We start from the raw sequence: 21005 nt of genomic DNA, 5'->3' as shown, positions 1-21005 counted from the left end.
AAAGTTATCTAGGCATTTAGGAGCCTAAATCACATTGACTGTCAATGGGAGTTTTGGCTCCTCCGTGACTAAATCCCTTTGGAAAATTATACTTACACTCTGTAATCAGTTAGACATTGCAGTGCTGAGTGCAGCAATGCCTAAATACCTTTGAAAGTCTGGGCCCAAGTATCAGGCAAAAATGTTCCCAGGGAGGATTCTCCTAGGCTTATCTACAGTTAAAGGTCTTCACATACCATATACATTTCAAATGACATTATCTGAACCCTAAGCTAGGGATATAGATATTTTTCAGGAACAATGTATACACATTTCTTTCAAAGTGCACTTAACGCACCATTCTACCCTGCAGCCACTTAGAGCTGCTCCAGCAGTGGAAAGAGTCCCTAAAAACCTCTGCAGCTGGCCAGAGGATCATTAAGTCATCCCCTCTGGCCCAGTGTAGATATCATGGTTGGGGTTTTCCTTATGCCTCTATTCACGACAGCCATGTTGGCCCATTAAGGCCGCAAGTGAGAGCAGCCTGAATTCTTTAACTGAAGTGTGAGGACCATACCAGTGTACAGCCTGGCCAGGGTCAAGAGAGTGGAAAGGTATCTGAGTGTGGAAAGGTACCCTGAGCTGTGCAGCGTATTCTTTGACTGCAGCAGAGGATCTGGGCCAGTATGGTATTACTTCCTGTCTCAGCTGTGCGTATGAGAAAAAGCTTTTAAATAGCGAAGCAAAGGAATAGATTCCCCAATCCTTCACTCCCATTGCTACAACATACACAGCCACGGTACACGGAGCTTATCACTGGCCGAAAGAAAACACATTTTAAGAACCACTTTACTGAACTATTGGCATCACATCACAGTGACACCTTATTCTGCAGCTCAGTGCAAAAGATTCCTGGAGCTGAAAGGAATTTTCTGGGTAGTGACTACTTCTTGCCTCGATAGAAACAGCCATTGCTGTAGCAAATCTATGACCATGGGGCTTTTCTTCAGGCATCAGATTTGCCTGATTGTCCCTTGAGATCAAAAGACAGATTTCCATTTAGAGTGGAACAGAGGAACTAGCAAGCTTCTAAACTCATCTTAAGTTTGAGGCTGGGAAGGAGGGGTGAGAGAGGCGAGGGGGGAGAGGTGAGAGGGTTAGGGACTTGAGGAGGCGGGTGTGAGTGTATAATTCTGTAGATCTCCCCCTTTTCTTGGCTTAAAAATGGTGTAAATCAAGCAGCAGCCACACGTTACACACAGCTCCTTTTTAAAAGAAAGCCACTAAGGGACAGATTATGTGTGTTGTGCAACTAAAAACAGGTCCTATTGGACAAAGCAAAAAGGCTCCACCAGTTGTATTTTATAATCTGGATATTTTCTTGACATTCAAAATAGGGTACAATACTAACTTAGGTTTGGAACCTGTATGCAAGAATTATTTTTTCCCCCACGAGGAAAGGCAGGAATCACCCTCCCTGAGGAGAAAAATGAAAGTAAAATGTTAGGGAGAGCGTTATACATTTACTAGTGAGACAAATGAGGGTTTATCACAGAACATTTTGTAATTTCTATAGCTTTGTTTGCACATGTTCATATGTTTCTGTTCCTCAGAGCACACATATACTTGGTATATATGTAAATTAGACATAGCGTGTTTTTCCCTCTATACTTCTTATGTTTTATGCATTTTAATCTGGTAGGACTTCAAAAACAAATGTTTCTTAAATTGATAGTGACATATGTGGTTCTAAATAGAATGGGTGTTACTACACCTTACAGGTTTTTTGTTAAGTATTTGGGCAACTCTCCAATATTTGGGTAGTTTTTACTGGGCATTTAAATTTCAAGGTTTTTTTTTTTTAAATCTCAGGAGCCTGTTAAACTTTGAGCGGACCCAGAGCAGTAAAATAAGAATGAAAAAATCTCTTATGCCACAAATTGACTTCCCTCTTTGTAGCCTTAGACACTGTTTCCAGCTGCTTTCAGTCTGTTAAATCCTTGAAAGCTTTCCTAATCCTCATGTAGGCAGTCTTTCTGTTATACCCCCCTCCCCTTTCTGCTGATTGGTGAGGCTATTTCATGGCCTAATTCAGCCAACTACTACGTATCTGAGCAGTGATTTGAAATAAGAGCAAGGCAGACAGTTGCCTCCCTACTCCTGACTTTTAATAGGCTAGAGGAAAGGTTGCGAAACTTGACATTGTCTTAGGAAGAGTCCCGACAGCAAAAGATAAAGGAAAATGAGAGAGAGAGAAACTTAGCAGCTTGTTTATACGGAAACTGCTGATGGATTTTTGTTTTTACTTTGAAATTACACTGTAAATTTGAATTCAGATTGTTTCCTGCTGGATGGATAATGGAATTCTAAACATGAGGCAGGTAAGGAACATGCAAAGCATTTAGAGATCTGTAAAGGAGGGAGCAAAGGGGGGAAAGTTGGGTTGGTCTGTAAATATTTACTTTGTTGGACTAGATAGCATTTGCAGAAACCTTTGCCGAGTTTAGATTTTTAGCCTGAAGATCCTTTATAAATAAATAGAAATTAACCAAGGGTTTTTACTTTCAGTTTGATCTTATTGCTAGTAAGTGATGTCATGCGATTCATTGTTTGATTCAATTTTATAAAGGGCATGAAAGCTGTTTGTAGGATATGTAAATCAATTCCAATTTGCCATGGCTTAAATATATTGTGTAGACTTTCTCACAACCTTGTTTGTGACATGTAGAATAGGAATGTGTTTTATAACTGTAGAAGTGTGTGTGTGATTTATTAAACATGCACAGCAACTCACACACAATTGCCAATACTTTATTATATTTTAAAGCAACTGAAAAATTAGTCTCAAGCAGTTTTCTGTTTTCAAAAAAAGTACTGAAACACTGCAGAAAAGAGCCTAGAAAACCAATGATTATTCAAATACGATCACTTTTTTAAAATCTTGCTATGAATAGACAAAAGCAGCTGTTTTCTTATTCACAAAGTTGAAGGTCACAATGGGATAACAATTTGATACTACACTGTCTGTAGTTTTGCAATTAAAATATGCAGTTAGAAGAACACACAGAGTACAGAGCACTGGCAGATGTAAATCTCAACCTTAAAGCGGAGCTCGGCTCTGAATTAAAGACCCTGACAAATCAACATCTTAAAATCAATACTTTGTTTTATGGATCGCCACTGTGTGAAAGTCAGGCTCTGAGAAAAATGTTCTTGTTTCTTTGTGAGAGTAATAGTCTATTCAGGCAGCTTTCTGAAATCAGTAGGACTTGGGATAAGGTGGGGGAGGAGGTAGTGGGGAAAGGAGGGTAGAAGCGGGGTAAAGTTTGCACCTGCAGTGGAAATGGAGCATTTGTTTTTTTTTTCAACCACTTTTTGAAATCAAGATGAAAGCACTCATGTATTTTAGACCATTTTGCCATATGTGGAGGAAAAGCAGTTTTTGCGATTGGGCAAAAACCTGCTTTTTACCTTTTTAAAGATTGTTGGGGGGGAGGGGAAATCTTGTCACAGTGGAGTGCAAATGGAAACTAAAGTTTACATACTGCATTGCTTGGGTTCAAATTAGTCCTTTATCTGTGTGATCAGCAGAATGCTTTGTCACCACAAAAAAGAACCTTTGTAAAGGGAGGTGTCAGAGAGGATCAGAAGAAAGTTGGGATATGTCAGAGCCTAAGAAAATACAAAACAAACATTGCTAAAGATCGATGAATGTTGCCTATCTGGGATGCTTCTATTTGAAGCATAAGGTTGTAAAGTGTGTGTGTGTGTGTGTGTGTGTGTAAGAAAAGGAAAATAAACCAGGAGAGGAGAAGAGGAAAAAGGGGAGTGGGAGCTAGTGAGAAAATAAACAGCACTAAAGTTCTTCAATGACTCCCCAGTAAAAGGAAAAGAGGAGGGGCAGATTTAGTATTAGAATAGTTTTGACTCATTATATAATACCCACCTCCATCCAACAGAAGTTCTCCTCTTTCCACTTCCTCTATGACAGCAGTATCTCCTGGGAAGTTGCATACATGAAGCTGAGAATATGGGCCCGATTCTTCCCTCACAGCAGTTTTACATTGCTGCAGCCCCATTAATTTTAATGGAGTTACTCCTGGTTTTTCCCCTCTGTACATGAGAGAAGAACTAGATCCAATAGGGCAGACCCTTGACTGTTATACGTTGTCATAGTTTCATAATGGAGCAACTACAGCAGGTGAAGATCTGCCCGTGTGTTTAGACACACATTTTTGTGCAAGCTTTCCCAACCAACTTGGTTGACCTCACTTATGCCATATGCACAATTCTGAAGTTGCCACTGGATTTCAGTGGTGTTTGTGTGTGAGAAGTATTTCAGTTTGGCAGAGAATCTGTTCTTGCTGAACAAAAGCCAGTGATCTAATAGTCTAGAGTTGAAGAGACTAATCATGCGTATGTTGACAGAGCTCAAATAGCCTCTTTGCATCTTTAAAATGGTAATTGGAGATCTTGATAAGCCTCCAGATGTGATGACCGAAGGACAGTACAAAATAAGAAAGCAAAATATTCAGGAACTGAAGTGCCATGAAATTGGTTAGAAATCATGAGATGGTTAGAAATCACTTCTGATTTTATTTGAAAATTTCTGAAGAGGAGTCGTCCTCAGGAAAAGATGTGCCTTTTATATCTGCCAGCCAATTTGTTGTCATAATCCTAGTATGGTTTGGATTTGCAGGGTTAACTATCAAACAAATCTGGTGTCATCGCATTCAAATGAAATCATATATTGTGCTGATGAATGATCTGGCCCACAGGCAGCATATAGCTACTGAACAATAGTGCACAGGCTCAGGAAAGTGCAATGAAGCTAACTATCCTAGCCGAAAAGCAGAAATTACCCATAGAAAAGTAATCTGCTGCCTGTTGGGCTGATAGGATTCAACCTGCTTTACAACTGTGCCAGGCCCACAGTCCCTAGCGGGACATCGTTGGTTGGTGGTATGGAATGCTGTGCTGAGAGTCATAAATGAGACATGTAAAAAGAAATAGCCTTTCATTAGGAGGTAATTTAAAACCTCAGCAAGAGCTGTGACAGTCTCTGTTCTGTCTGATATAAATAACTCCACTGAAACCTCTATAATGAAATTGTGACGTTTCCATACAACTGCTGTGTACATCACATCTTTCAAAGCACCTTGGTAATTCTGCAGCTGGAAAATTTCAGGCCTCTAGTCAAAAGTACGTCCCTAGGAAGTGGAACTATGTCGTTTAAGAGGGTCTAACCCGGGGTGGGCAAACTTTTTGGCCCAAGGGCCACATCAGGGTGCAAAACTGTAAGGAAGGCTGTGCCTCCCCAAACAGCCTGACCCCCAGCCCCTATCTGACCCCTCCCACTTCCAGCCCCCTGACTGCCCACCTCAGAACGCTCCATCCATCCGACCCCACCCATGTCCAACCCCCCCCCCGGTCCTTGTCCCCTGACCGCTGCCCCCCCCGGGACTCTCCCATCCAATCCCCCCTGTTCCCTGTCTCCCCCCCACCCCCTGAACCTCTACCCTATCCAACCCCCCTGGCTCCCTTACCATGCCGCTGAGAGCAGCATGTTTGGAGCCGCGCCACCCAGCCGGAGACAGACACGCTGTCCTGCATGAGCGCGCAGCTCCACCACACAGAGTGCTGCCCGCCTGGCGGCATGGCTGAGGGGGAGGGGAGACAGTGGGGAAGGAGCCAAGGGCTAGCCTCTGGGCCAGGAGCTCAGGGGCCGGGCAGGACGGTCCCATGGACAAGATGTGACCCACGGGCTGTAGTTTGCCCACCTCTGGTCCAACATGACAGCCAAATATATACCAGGAAACAAATCTTCAGCTTCACTATGGATACTGAAATTTCCATCTACTAAAATTCTGACCAGCTCACTTCTTGGGGAAAAGGGATCAAAAGAGTCAAAAAACTCTCAAAGATCAGAAGTTTAGATAAGAACACAGATGTGTCAGAGTTCTAAGATTTATTGAGGCCAGTGTGGCTGGGTGCAGTTTGCTTGTCTGTATTCTTGGTATTTACTTTAAAACTGGAGAGGGCAGTGTGGTATCTGTTTAAGGTTCCCCAAATGGATCTCAGAAACTAGGTAATCAATTAATTTTTAATATTCAAACCCATTTTTGCCCACAACAAATAATATCCTCAAACATACTAACACCATAATGCAGCACATAGGAATTCTGTGAAAGCAGATTTAGGGCTTTATTTTCCACTCACTCAAGTCAATGGCACTATTCCCATTGACTTTGATCAGGGCAGGACTGGGCTCACAGTCCTATAAAAGGGTCCTATTAGACATGCAATTTGCTAATGGATCATTAAGAACCTAATTAAAAGTGAAGATAAAATCTGTAAGGCACAGAGGCCATTTCAGTTCTTATTTGTCACAGCTATAGTCATAGCTTTTATAGTATATGATTCATAGAGTGCATACATGCTGGATAGAATTTTAGTCGATAACACACGTAAAACATAAAATCATCCCTCTTCCATACAGATGTTTAGCTTTTTAGCATGTGGTTTCTATTTCCTACTTTCTTTAGTGCACCTTTTTAATTCTTAATTTATTCCTTGCTAAGAAATCTATATCCTTGTCCTGAAATATTGTAATCATAAGACTTGCTTTAGGAAGTGCTGCTTAGAGTTCTTTTTTTTTTTTTTCAGGAGCTGTCTTGTCTAGAATGAGAATTTATCTCTGAGAATTCTGTTTGGTGTGTGCCATATCTAATAAAGAAAACAAGTGTATGGAAACTGTGGGCTGAGAGTATATCAGTTAATTAGTGCCTGGACATTACCCGGTAGGAAGTCTGGCAAAGTTTGTGTGTGTGTGTGTGTGTTGTCTGCTTTCTTTGATCATTTGTGTGGTAAATAGACATGCAGAGTAACTATGGCAACATGTGCTGTAGGTTTGTGGGAACAGAGGGGATTCAATCACTGGACAAAGGATAGTTTGTTAGGATAGGTTATGATTAGAAAAAGGTGGCACCGAATAGGACATTTAAAAACATAACAAATTTGAGTTTTTCACAACTTAGAAAACAACATTTGCTTTTATAGCTATGAAAAATCCGGCCATGTTTGAGGGTAGTGGTGGAGAGGAAAAATAGAAATAAATTAGAGTATAAAATAGTGCTATTTGATTATTGTGCAGTATATGCCTTTTGTAAAACTGCATTTGTTTGAACCAAATGTACATATTAGTGTTTTTTTAAAAATAAATCCTTAAATATTTAAACCTCATCAGTGGTTTGTGTATTAAGGCTGGAAGACTGGCCTTCTGCAGTGTCTAATATCTTTGTACAACTTGTGATCAAAAGATACAGTACATATTTCAGTTACCTACCTGTAGAGGTCAGACTTGAAGTTCACAAAAACTTTACATGATAGAATTTAAACCAGAGTTAAGAGTAAACATTTCAGTGCAGACATAGCCACTTCCTTATTAACTTTAAACTGAATTACCTGATCTTAGTTTATAAATAGCATATTATATTAAATATATACACACGCGCACACACACACACACTATGGATGTGCATAACCAGCTTGGAATAAATAAAAATGGAGCCTTCTCCCCTATCTTGAAAGGAACCAAACCTAAACCTTTTATTAGGTTCTAAAATATTTAGAAGTGTTTCTCTCTCACTAATCCCCTTCTACCTTTGATACATCTCAGGTTCTCAGAATGTCTGGCATTCTCTGCTGGGCTGGCTGCTGACTTCCAATCTAACAAATTCCAGGGTTTCTGTGGGATCAAGGGTGGGGACAATGCATTCTGGACCCCTTCTAACCTGAAGAAGCCTTTGAGCTCAGTAAAAATAGTGCCAGACCTTAGAATCCATCAACAGAATAGCACCAAAGGTAAGGGGTCTGCTGGAGGGTGGGTCAGGGATACACTTTGAGACTGAGGAATTAGTAAATGCTCAGGGGACTTGCTGGAGCTCAGCAGAGTAGAAAGATGGAGTCCGGGAGAAGAATCAGATGGGTGGGGAGGCAGAAACAAATGTAAGGGGACTTTTGTCCCCTTACTAACTCAGTGGGGGTTTTTCAGAAGGCTAGCTCCCAGGACTAAAAGTAAGGGGAAGGATCAATGGGAAATCAGGGTAAAGGAAGGGGGAGCGAAGACTCAGATCCTTTCGCTAACCCACTTCACCAGGGTAGTGTATAAGCCAGGAAAGTTCCCCACAATAGTGGGCCTGTTCCCCTGCTTACACTAGTAAGGGAGAAAGAAAAGGGACGCACAAAAATGTGGATAAAGTTTTGAATAAGCATCAGAACTTCCAGGGCTTATTTGAACTGAACTTCCAAACCTTTAAGGTTTCCTATACGGTAGTCTACCTTTTGCTGCACCGTTTTTCTGTACATTTGTGCTATTTCGTGCTTATACTGTTTCTGCAGGTTGTGAAGAGTTATTGCACATCACTTGAGAGCTAAAGCCTGTAATATGAAATCGACCCTGTATGGAACTTAAAAGGCACCACAACGGTTTGAGGAAGCAGAGTTTGATCTGATGTTTATCATAAAAATAGTTCTTAATGTTTCAAAGTGATACTTCATAGATATATTTATTATATTATCTTATGGGGATATGGGTGGAAAGATGTGCAATTCAAAAAAGCTGGAATATAACACTTTAAGGTGTGTTTATTTGGCCCTGCAATATGATTAGATTTTTCTTGGTACATGTTTAGGTCTAAAAACACTTTGAAAAGTACTAAAAAGATTAAGAGAAAGCTAGGCTCTACTCCTGGCCCAGAGGGACAGAGACTGAGAAGACACAATAGTTTTGTTATCAATTTTTATTATAACAAAATGGACTGTAATGACAATATTTTGCCACAATAATACACTTGTAAATTATCTAGTTGTATTAAGATTTTATTACTGCTGAAAGGAGTTGGTACTTGATAGTCCATCACTTTATTTTTTGGGAAAGAAGGATTAATTTTTTGCATTTCTATAAGAGGCCTGACAATTGCACCTGGGCACCTAACTCTCGGTGTCACGTTGCATGTGTGTTATAAGAAAGTTATGTATTCATCCTGTCAATGTCACTTCAGGCTCAGCCAGAGCAGCTGCTGTGGAGCTGAATTCCTTCTCTCTTGCCCCCCCAGCATCTGAATTCAGAGTTTGTTAAATTCCCCTACTTGACTGGCTCCAGAAGGGAAAAATGGCCAGTGAAAGTTTCTCAGGTGGTGTTGCATGGAACTACCAGTATAGCACCAAGCTGACTCTCACAATTCCAATATGATAATTCACATGTGTAAAGTTCTTCACATCTGCAAGTGTAGCCCTTTTGCCACATGCCGCTGTCAACAATGAGGACTGGGTTAAATCTCTGTCGAATAAAAAAAACTGTGGCTCTAGCTCCCACCCAGAGGCGTGTTCCTACTTCTGGATCTGGAAAATAGAACCGCTGTGGTCATCTTGGCAGCTGATTCTTCCCCACTGAAAAACACTCAGGAATCCTTGGGAATATGGAACCACAACTACTTTAATTTTTGGTGGGGGTGGGAAAGTAAAAAAACAAATCAAAACAAGTGTGAGACACTAGCCACATAGATATCTATATACAGGAAGGTAAGCAAAACCCCTATCAATGGGTCAGGAGTATGGCCGGTTCCACAGATGCAATGTATTATTTGACGAGCTGGTTGATGTTTGGAAGTGTTACCCATGAAGCAATCCCCATCTGCCAGAACCCCATTCATGGGTCCATTTAGAGTAGTAATCAGGGGGACATCAAAGGTTGGCTCCCCTGTGCCTGTCAGCTCAAGTCTACACCACTGATATCAGCTGTGGTGAAGTTAATTCTGTTCTACAGGGCTCCTCCAGGCATGGGTGAAGTCTGCTCTGCAGAGTCTCTTGGGTAGGCAAGCACTTTTTTCTCTAGGAAGCTTTGGAATGCTACCTGCTTAACTATATCACTTAATTTTGCACCTTGACTATTGACTCTAACTCCCAAACTCTGTGTCAAAATTCTCAAAGTGTGTGTTTTGATCCTGAGCCTGGTCCACTGAAGTCAAAGGTTAAAACTCATTTACTGAAGTAGCAGAGGATTAGGCCCTGTGACATTTTATTGGTGAGATTCAGTGATGCATAGCATTTAATTAATTGCCCAGTTGGTATAAGGGTGTGTGGTTGGAAATGATTCTGACATGCAAAATCTGAGGTGTACTTTAAATGTTGTATTTAGGTCTACTTCTCTTCAGGTTTTTGGTACTAAAACGTAAGTGTTGTTCCGGTTCCATACCAAGTCAAACCCACCCCCTATGCCTCTTGATATGGGTTGACACGGTGAGCAGAGTACAATATAATCATGCAATGGAAAAATTACAATGGAGAAGTTACTTATATCCTTAACAGAAAATGTTCTGATATTTATGTTGTCAGCTGCAATGTTATATTAGAATACATCTTAATCTTTTGTAAGGGGAACAGAATCACATCTTTACTTGTACATTAATGACAATTTTGCTTAGGGGAATTAGTATAAATCTTGTAATTAGATTAGGAAAAGAGGTGAAAAGCACTACTTCCTGTCCTCATTAAGTTGACTTTTGAATATTGGGGGGAGGGGAGTAGAAGCACCACATAATAGGACCCGCTCCTGCATACACTTAACCATGTAAAGTAACACATGTTACTTTATTCACATGTGTTTTCTGTAGGGCTGTCAAGTGCAGTTAACACATGATTAACTCAAATTAATTGGGATTAATCACTGTTAAACAGAATACCAATTGAAATGTATTAAATATATTTGGATATATTTTTAATTACATTAATATATTTCTATTACAACACAAAGTATACAGTGCTCACTTTATTACTAATATTTGCACTATAAAAATATAAGTATTTCAATTCACTGCATACAAGTGCTGTTGTGCAATCTCTATCATGAAAGTAACTTACAAATGTAGATTGTTGTTGTTACATAACTGCACTCAGAAACAAAACCATGTAAAACTTTAGAGCCTACAAGTCCACTCAGTCCTACTTCTTGTTCAGCCAATCACTAAGACAAACAAGTTTGTTTACATTTATGGGTGATAGTGCTGCCTGCTTCTTATTTACAATGTCACCTGAAAGTGAGACCAGGAGTTTGCATATCGCTTTTGTAGCTGGTGTTGCAAGGTATTTATGTACCAGACTGGGCATAAGAATGTTTAGCCTTTCAAGCTTCGGCCACCATTCCAGAGGACATTCTTCTATCAGTAGAGCTGATGACTCATTTAGAATAATGCATTAAATAAACTTGTGACTGAACTCTTTGGGGGAGAATTGTATGTTTCCTGTTCTGTTTTACCGCATTCTGCCATATTTCATGTTATAGCGGTCTTGGATGATGACCCAACACATGGTTGTTTTAAGAACGCTTTCAGAGAGGATTTGACAAAACGCAAAGGAGGCACCAATGTGAGACTTCTAAAAATAGCTACTGCTCTTGAACAAAGGGCTAAGAATCTGAAGTGCCTTCCAAGATCTGAGAGGGACGAGGTGTGGAGCATGTTTTCAGAAGTCTTAAAAGAGCAACACTCACATGTGGAAACTACAGAACCCAAACCACCAAAGAAAAGTCAACCTTCTACGGGTGGCAGCTGACTCAGATGATGAAAATGAGCATGCAGTAGTCTGCTCTGCTTTGGATGGTTATTGAGCAGAACCCGTCAGCATTGATACATGTCCTTTGTAAGTGTGGTTGAAACATGAAGAGACATATGAATCTTTAGTGCATCTGGCACGTAAATATCTTATGATGCCAGCTACAACAGTGCCACGAGAACACCTGTTCTCACTTTCAGATGGTGACATTGTAAACAGGTAGCATTATCGCCCATAAAATGTAAACAAACTTGTTTGTCTGAGGAATTGGCTGAACAAGAAGGAGGTCTGTGTGGACTTGTAGGCTCTAAAGTTTTACATGGTTTTGTTTTTGAGTATAGTTTTTTTGGTATATAATTCTATATTTGTAAGTTCAACTTTCATGGTAGCGTTTGCATTATTGTACTTGTATCTCTTTACAGTGCAAATATTTGTAATACAAATGAGCACTGTACACTTTGTATTGTGTTGTAATTGAAAGACATTTGAAAGTGCAGAAAATGTCCAAAAAATTTAAATGCTATTCTTTAATAGCACAATTGTGCAATTAATCAATTTTTTAAATTGCTTGACAGCCCTAGTTTTCTGATTAGTTTCTTTCAGACTACTTATGTGAATAAAGCTATGGATGTGCTTAAAACATTTGCTAGATTGAGCCATAATACTGTAAAATTAGTAATATAATAAGCAGAATCACTTGATGTTTAAATAAAATGGTACAGATCCTATGCCAGTATAAATTGGCAGTTTCCATTGAAGTCAATGGAGCTTTGAGGATTTACATCACATGAGGATCAGGCCCAGTGTTTTAGGGGAGAATGCTAAATTCTGCTAATTAGGCAAGCAAGAAAAGTTTAGAAAATGAACCCATTTGCCTGTCTCCCTTCTTTCCCAGATTTTTTGCAGAACATAGATCCAGAAAAATTGAGATTCAGAATTTACCTTTTCAAACAAAACATTAACATTTTTGAAATGAAATGTTTCATTTCAGTTTACTGAACTGATCTAAAATGTTTCATTTTGAGCCCGTTAAATACTAAACTGTAGTCCCCTAGTAGCATATTACCTCATGGGAGATGTAGTTCAGGCACCTGATGTTCCCTTTCTCCTGTAGAGGCTAGGCTCCATGGCTGGACTACATCCCCCATAATGTTCCCACAGTCATGTGACTCATGATGCACTAAGTAGTTTAGTCAGGGAAATCCACATTTCATTATAGTCCTCAAGGGAGCCTGGCCCATAGAGAATGGGGTCTGAACCGCAAACCCTCAAAGCAATGCTCTGATGGGAAATTCAGTTTAATATTTTGCCGAACTCTTTTGAAATGAAATGTTTCAACTCAAAACACGAAATATTCCAATTCAAGCTGACCTGACCAGAAATGAAAAATTTCAATTTCCCAATATAAAAATGAAAACTCAGCAAAATTACCAACTATCTCTAAATCAAGAATATCCAGAGTTGTCCAAAAATTTTGGAATTATAATAACTCATGTTTCAGGTCATAAGCCTGTTTCTATTAGAGACCAGGAGGAGACCTACAGTGGAGGTCAGATTATTCTACATCCGCATGTTGCAAAGTTCTTATACCTTCCTCTGAAGCATCTGGTGCTGGCCACTGTCAGCGACAGGATGGTGAACTAAATGGTCTTCGTCTGATCCAGTCTGGCAATTTCTAGGTTTGACAGAAGCCTGTTGGCCAAGGGTCCCCAGTCTTTTGCAAACAACTCTCACCAGACCTAACACTTATTATACCAAACACACATCTCGCAGGCTATTTATCCATAAAGAGTAACATGTAAAGGTACCTACAAAAAGCGTATAAATAGTCAAGATTTATAATCATTAAGATATGCACTTGGGTAATATTTAAGGAATAGGTTTTATGGACTTTGAGTAAGAGTTAGTTACCAATGGATGTTACCAGTATGTCTTGATGATGGTCCATTCAAGCAGGAGGACGCTGTCACTCCTCCTTGGTTAGCCAGTGATGTAAAGCAAGGCTCAATGATCTACCTTGCTCCATCCCAAGACTATTGATGGAAACCATCAAAGACAACAGCAAACAATGAAAATCACTTGAGGTGAAAAAGGGTATAAAAAGGGCAGGGGATTTCCATGTTTGAGTAGAGGCAAAAGACTGATTCCATATATTAGAGTGCAGAGAAGCCTCCTTAGTGAAAGGATGCAGATAGGCTACCATGGAAGAATTGGGTTCTGGTTTCTGTGAAGACAGCCAACTCTGCAACAAACTGACCTGTTGAGAGAGAATCTATGTTAGGAAAGGTATTGATACATGTAGACCCAGGTTTGTTTTATTATTTTGTATTGTAAATGTTTCCACCATTCTCTGGTTTCTAGTTAAATCTCCACTCTTTTTTAAAATAAACCTACTCTCGTTTTATTCTCACAAGTGCTGTGTTATATAGGAACTGTGATTTAAGGTAAAACTGGGCAGAGGATCTGGAATTTCTGTGAGTAGTTAGTGTCAAGGGCTGGAGATCACAGGGGAATGATTCAAAGGGACTCAGGTGCACTTATTATTAACCTGCATGGCAAAGACAGGGCTGGCATGTAGGGTTGCCAACCCTTCAGGATTGTCCTGAAGTCTCCAGGAATTAAAGATTAATGTTTAATTCAAGATTGTCATGTGATGAAGCCTTCAGGAATAGATCCAACCAAAACTGGCAACCCTACTGGCATGGTCTAGAGAAGAGTGCTTTGAGTAGCATGGGTTTAGGGAGCCAACACCTCACTGAGTCCGGTGAGGCTACCTGTTGCTACAGGGAGGGGATAACAAGGTGACACACAGTCCTGGGAACCCAGAGAACTGTTGCATTCTGTTCCAAACTCTCAGGTAAAACTGCAAATGGAGACTTCAGTAACCAGGATCAGACTTGTATTGTGGTTGAGACTAATGTGCTATGCTGCAATATAGCAAGTAAAGGCAGAAATGTAAGATGTAATTTTCTGAAAAAAATGCAGTTAAAAACCAGCAAGTTCCTCATGTCCCCTGAAAAATGAAATTTGTGCTGCAAAAACTGCAAACAGTGTCAAGAGAACAAAGGCAGGGCTACTTTGGGAGAAATGTGGAGACAGCAGGATTCTTGTCACTTTCAGCATGCTGTCTGGGTAAAGAATTGGGACAGGAAAACAAAATGGCAAAGGGTGGAAGGAAATAAAGTTGCATGGAAGTGACTGGGGCACATACATGCACAAATCTGCACCTGTGCTCTGGCGTGATATAGCAGGGTCAAAATCAATGCAGTTTGCTTAATCAAATAAATTAGCTTTGCAGTCCCTTTTTAGAAATGAATAAAATGCACTGAATAGAGCAACTGGTAGAGATTAATATATTTTGATGCAGATACCCCCTTTAACAATGCCCCGTGAAACCAGTGGCTGTAAAGAGTTAATGTTGGTTCTTTTCTGATTGGATAAAGAAAAGAGTGCAGTTAGGTAAGGATTCCTAACTGGGAGTTAAACAGTTCAAAAGTGCACTATATTGTTTTGGTCTAATTAACACAACATGGTGATAAGACATTAAAGCAGAGTGACAACACTATACATTGATAACAGAGGACGTTAATGCCTGCAGACACAGCCTACATTGTAAAAATCTGGGAAAAAAATGCTTATTATGTTAGATAGGTCAATGTGGCTTGACCTAGTTTTGCTTTGCTGCCTGGAAATTATGTCAGTATTAGTTATGTCATCCCATTGCTTGAACAATTTAACATCCTTTTTGCATTGCAGTGTCCTGCTAGTACTTATATATATATATATATATATATATATATATATAAATTTACTTATTCTTTACCAGGATCCTACAGGCTAATAATTGTAGAGATCTGCATTTGACAAAGCAAACTAACCAATCACCATCACACTCCAAAATTGTCTCTTTTTGATATGCCCTTTGTGTGGTAAGGAGGGTTTTTTTTCTGTCAATAAATAGCAACCTATAAAAATCCTAAGGCATCTCTTCTCCCCTTGATGTAAATGTATAACTCGTGTTAAGGTTACGGAGTGAAGAACAACTAGGCCTCATGTTGCCCCTACACAGCTTTATTTATGGAAATATATTTTTAGTTTTGTGATAATTAGCTGTTTGCCTTTATCATTGTATAGAGCTTACCGAGTTCTTGTGAATAAGCAGATTTCCTCCCCCTGCGAAATGGATGAGATCATAGGAAATAACTTGTAATTCATCTAGACAAAATTTTGCTCAGCATTGAAGATAAAACTTGGATTTCCCTAAATATTCATGTTTTGTCTTCACATTTGTTTTTTTTTTTTCCAGTGTCAGGGCTGGGCCATACAATCTGCCCTGAGTAAAAGGGTGATTGTTAGCGTTGTGTATTTGGTTGTCGTGGTAATAGCCAAAACTGCTGCCCCCAAGGATACAACAGTTAGTGCCTCAGGAGCAAGCTAAGGAATGAAATGTGTCTCTTCTTCCTCCCTGCTCCAGTGAGGAAATAATTGGCTCCTAGTGTAGCAAGTTACTTCCTCCTCTGCACCAGTTCATCTCTGCTAGCTCCTGTGTTAAGGTGGTGAAGCTGTGGCTCCACCTACTCCTCAATTCTACCCACCCACTCACCAACCAGCTGCACAGATGGGGGAGTAGTGGCCCTGGAGAGTTAACTGTGCCCCCCTCCCTGCCTTCCCCCTCTTGTGGCCTCTTAAGCCTCTGCATGTTCTTGTCAGGGCAAGTCATATTCTGGCTTTGTGTAGCATTTCTACATATCCAGGAAAGAGTTTTGAATCCTAATCTTGCTCCCATTGGAATCAAAGGGGAGAGGCTTTTGGCTAGTGCCTCTGGATCCAGTCATGCAGGCATGTGAGAATAATCATGGACTACTTAGGTGGGTGAATTTACACACACATGCAAATAGTTGAACACTCACACCCTCTTGCAGGAGCAGGGGGCGTAGGCCTTTTATCATCTTTTAAAATTTTTTAAAATGAATGATATGAAATGGTCCTCAGGGTTTGAATGTGGCCTTGTTCCTCTCAGTGTTAAAATATTCTAATGTGGAAAGAGCTGTATAATTTCTCCACCTTTTTTTCCCACAAATAAATGTTACCTTCAAAAGGTCCTGGTGCTCAGATTTTCAGCTCAAGTAAAATTGCTTTCTAAAGTCCTTGAATGTGCATTAGATGTAAATGCTCTTATACCCCCCCATTATCAAGCTTAATTGGAAAAAAAGCCTGATAAGACTATGCCTTCAAAGATGCCTCATCAATACTTCTAGCTCCAGCCATTCCTTCACCTTTCAGAAGTCTAGTATTGCTAGATCAGTATAAGCACATGCAGTTACCGTAGATGACCATGGCAATCTGCAAGGAAATGGAAAGAGACGATCCTTGCTCCTTGGAGTTTACAATCTAAAACAGATCAAGAACACAACAGCAGGTCATGATGGGGAAAAATCCAAATGATTTAAAACTGATCTCTTTACGCTGCTGTTAATTAGCCTATGGAACTCACTTGCCACAAAATATCATTAGGAACAAGAATTTAGCTAGATTAAAATTTCACTTAGCTATTTATAGGGATAAGACTATCCACAGATATACTAGCAAAGAAAAGCACTTTAGAGGTCTCGGTCTTCATGCTTCAGGACATAAGTCAACCAACAGCTGTCTGAGGTTAAGAAACTTTCCCCCCACAGTAGGTTATTTTAGAGTTGCCCATTGCACGGTTTTACAGTTTATCTGTTTCTATGGAATGATACTAAAAATAAATCCTCCTCCTACATTCTGAGGGTAAGGTAGATTCCTCAGTGAGAGCAGATCTTTTGAGCTGATTCGTTTCCCCATGTGTTTTGTGGGAAGAGATGACTAGGCATGGACCAGAATACTAGCGGTTGAAATAGAGAAGAAAAAAGATGGAAGTTCAAGCTGTTTGGTCTCTACAAGAGTTAGCAACACCTGGATATAGGAAGAAAAGAGGAATCAAATATGACACCAAGTTTGAGCTTTGTGTTGGGGAGAATATTGGAGTTAACAGAGAAAGAGAAGGGAAAGTTTAAGAAGAAATGTAAGATTTTATTTTAGCTGTTGAGTCTGAGTGTGTAGTGGGATATCCAGACAGAGAGAGACAGCCAGTGCTGCTTTTTTGGGGGTCAGGATTGGATTGCCATTGGAGGGCAATCTCAATGGTTGTGCATCCTAGCTTATGTGTAGCTGTCTGAGAAGTTACATTGCTCAAAAAAAAAAAAAAGAGGGAAAAGTTACAATACATTTTGCCAATTCCCTCCACCCCCCCAAAAGTTAATTGCAAATTTTCATACTAATTTCTAAAGTAAAATAATTTTGACCAGCCTCACTGAGGCATTTTTTTAACTTCCTCCTACTAGATAGTAGTGTGCAGAGCAGGCTGACTTAAGGCTCTTCCCTCCTCCTCCTCCCCCTCCCCCCACCTCAGTCTTTCTTTGCCTTCATACACCAGAGCAGACACCAAGGGAGGAGGTGGAAAGAAAACACTAGCCCCTTTACTATCTGTGCACTGCGTCTGCACTGCAGCACAAATACCAACTCTGTGGGTGGCACGTGAACTGCCAGGTGGGGGAGGCTAGCCCTCAGTCCCACCCTTTCCGCCTGATGCCCCACCCTTTCCACACACCCCACCAAAGCCCCACCAACCCCTTGCGGCTACCGAGCCTTGCTTAGCTCCCCCACCCTCCCAAAGTGCCAGGAGGGCGAGTGGTGTAGGGAGACTGGAGCCGCACACAAAGCAGGAGGGAGGACCTGGGAGTGGAGTACGAACAGGGCTATGTCTGGCTGTTTGGGGCGGCACAGCCTCCTCCAACCTATGGTACTCACTGTCCATGACCAATTGCCCATTTTTTTGGCATAAGTTTTAGTGTTGGCAACAGGAAGGAGATTCTGAGAGTCACCATGATAGAGTTGTAGTTAGAGCTATGAAAGAGGACTATGTTACCTAGGGATAATATGCAGAAGGAAGAACCCTGAGAGAAGCCAACAAGAGGAGAAGATAACAAGTGGGGCAAAAATGGAAAGAAAAGAAGAGAACTAGGTAATCATGGGATGATCACTAGGAAGGAGAATAGACCCAGGAGTCCAAGGATAAGATTTTCCAGAGTGACTAATGATTTTTAGGTGCCTCCAGTTTTGGGTTTTGCTCATCTTGAAGCTTTGAAGGGGTCAGATTTTCAGAGGATGGGTGCACAGCAATTTCTGAAAATCAGGCCTTTTTAAAAGTGTCTCAAGTCAGTCAGCTAAAATAATTTATGAAATTTTTGAACCATGTGTGCTTGAAAAAGTATCAGATCAACAATGAGAATGGGTTTTTAGGCATTACGTGATTATAGGTTGTCTTGGTAAGTATAGATTGAGTAGAACATGAAGAGCAGAACAATACTGAACAAGTCTGAGGAGAAAAAGCTGAAGAAGTAGGAGTAGATGGCAAATGAAGAGCCTGGGGGCTAAGAGGAGGAAGAAAATGGGGTAATAGTTGGAGAAGCAAGTAGGTTTGAGACAGGAATTTTTAAAACAGGGATTCAAAGAAGGTGTCATGGGCAGCATTCCCTCTAATTTTTCCCCACTCATGTGCAGAATGAATCTTGCTCTGTGCACCAATATGGAGGTGATGTGCGAGGGAGGGGGCTCAGCATAGGGCTGAGGGTTGGGGTGTGAAGGCTCTGGCTGGGGCAAGGGCTCTGGGGATCAGGTGTTTGGGATGTGTAGGGGGCTCAGGCAGAGGGTTGGGGTGCAGGGCCAGGCTCTGGCTGGGGGTGCAGGCTCTGGGGTGGAACCAGGGATGAGAAGTTTGCAGTGCAGGCAGGCTGCCCCAGGGCTGGGGCAGAGGACTCCGCCACAGCTCTCTTCCCACCAGCAGCAGAGAGCTCCAGAAGAGGGGGAAGAGGCCCACAGCAGCCCTGGATGCTCAACTTGCTCCCCTTCCCAGTTCCCACCCACCCCTAGCCTGCTGCACAGCCTTTTACAGCCTGCTGCAAGGCTGCACAGCTTAGAGGGAACTTAGGTCACAGGGCCAGTACACCCCGTGAAAGGTGGGGTGGGCCTGCAGTTAAAGCCAGTGGGGCTTCCCTGGACTACAGGGAAGTGCAGCCCAACGACCAGAGTCAATGGGGCTCCCCTGGACAGTCAGTGAGGAATCTACCCACAACACACCCACTTCTGCCAGGACCCTGGCTCATCCTTCCCTGGGCTACATCCTACCATGACTCCTGCAGCTGAAGTCACAGTGTCTTTGCAGTCTCTGGGCTCCTCAGGTAGTAACTGCAATCTCCTTAGGTCATCCACAAGTGCCTGGGCTTCAGCATCTCCTACTCCAGCTATCTGGGATCCTGACTGCTACTCAGCTGGCACTGGCAAGGTGCATCCTTCCTCCTCAGCAGTGAGCCCAGTCTGAGCTAGCCTGCTTGTTTTTATACTGCAGCAGCAGTTGGAGCATGCCCAGCAGGGGGCATGGCTTCTGCTGCTAAGAGCGCTGCTTTAATCTGTTCCGCTCCATTGCGGGGCCAGTACACCCTGTCACAGAAGGCCTCACAAAAGAAGTACTGAGAAAAGTCATTGCTAACTTCATACACTTCTCCATTAATATGTGTGCCTTAATCCTGCTTCAGTCTGTGAGTGGCATAATGATCAATGGTGATTTATCTCAAATAAATCCTCTGGTCCCCTAGTTTTGATTCTCATGTTTATTATATAAATCAAAGAAAAAGTACATTTTTTTAGTATGTAGTTTTGAGTTTAGCTTATCTAAAACTCACTAAAAAAGTTTTTCTCCAAGGATCAAATCCCAAGGGGATTTTTCTATAATTTGAGGAATTTTGTACATTCTCTCTCATCAAGCTTTTTACTGATAGCTGTAAGCTTGATAATGAAACCAGATATAATCAATTTAGAAACCAAATGGGAAAAAAAGTTTAATATTTTTAAAAAAGAGTGAAGCAAAATTTAAAGGGATGTTGTCAACTTAAGAGATTCTGGGAAATACCTTATTCCATTTTTTAAACACTGTTTATGAGCTCTCATTGAGCCAGATTGTGAGCCCCTTGCTCTCACTGGTGAACATTTACTCACACTGGGATCTACCTGTGTGAGTAAACATTCATCAGCAGGAGTAAGGGACTTGTTCTCTGGCCCTTAGTAATAAAAACAAACATTGAAATATTTTGCTCCATTGTGCAAGAGTTTTACATTAGCCCTGAGGAGTGGACAACCTTGTGACACACACTTTTGATGACCTCAGCTATATGGTGCTGTATCAGGTCTTTAAGATCAATATTTTTAGTGTTTATGTGTTGTTTTAATCAACATTTGTATGGCTAAATCTAGTGCTAATGAAAGTGATATAACACTGGCTAGAATGTTGTGGGCAAATTCAATAACAGAGAACTCCAGCCATACCAAATTATATGCTG

General features: G+C 41.0%; 1 protein-coding gene and 1 long non-coding RNA gene across 7 annotated transcripts in view; one reads left to right on the top strand and one right to left on the bottom strand.

Moving 5' to 3' along the window:
• Positions 1–21005, top strand: part of MID1 (midline 1) — a 328983-nt gene that overhangs the window by 133204 nt on the left and 174774 nt on the right. For 2 of the 6 annotated variants that reach the window (XM_048860605.2, XM_048860576.2), the window contains exon 1: positions 2112–2360. The exons of the other annotated variants lie outside the window; for them this stretch is intronic. The gene's annotated coding sequence lies outside the window, so the exon portion shown is untranslated. Of the gene's footprint in view, positions 1–2111; positions 2361–21005 lie in introns of those variants that run through there. 6 annotated transcript variants of the gene reach the window in all.
• On the bottom strand, positions 11905–19967 carry LOC125641135 (uncharacterized). Its single transcript, XR_007357993.2, has 3 exons — positions 19798–19967; positions 16914–16980; positions 11905–13846 (listed from the first exon to the last, which is right to left on the bottom strand). It is a non-coding gene; the product is annotated as an uncharacterized LOC125641135 (long non-coding RNA).

The sequence above is a fragment of the Caretta caretta genome, chromosome 1 (assembly GCF_965140235.1).
Source record: "Caretta caretta isolate rCarCar2 chromosome 1, rCarCar1.hap1, whole genome shotgun sequence".
Taxonomy (NCBI): domain Eukaryota; kingdom Metazoa; phylum Chordata; order Testudines; family Cheloniidae; genus Caretta; species Caretta caretta.
Note: the sequence above shows the minus strand (reverse complement) of the source record. Positions and strands in the feature narration are given on the sequence as shown.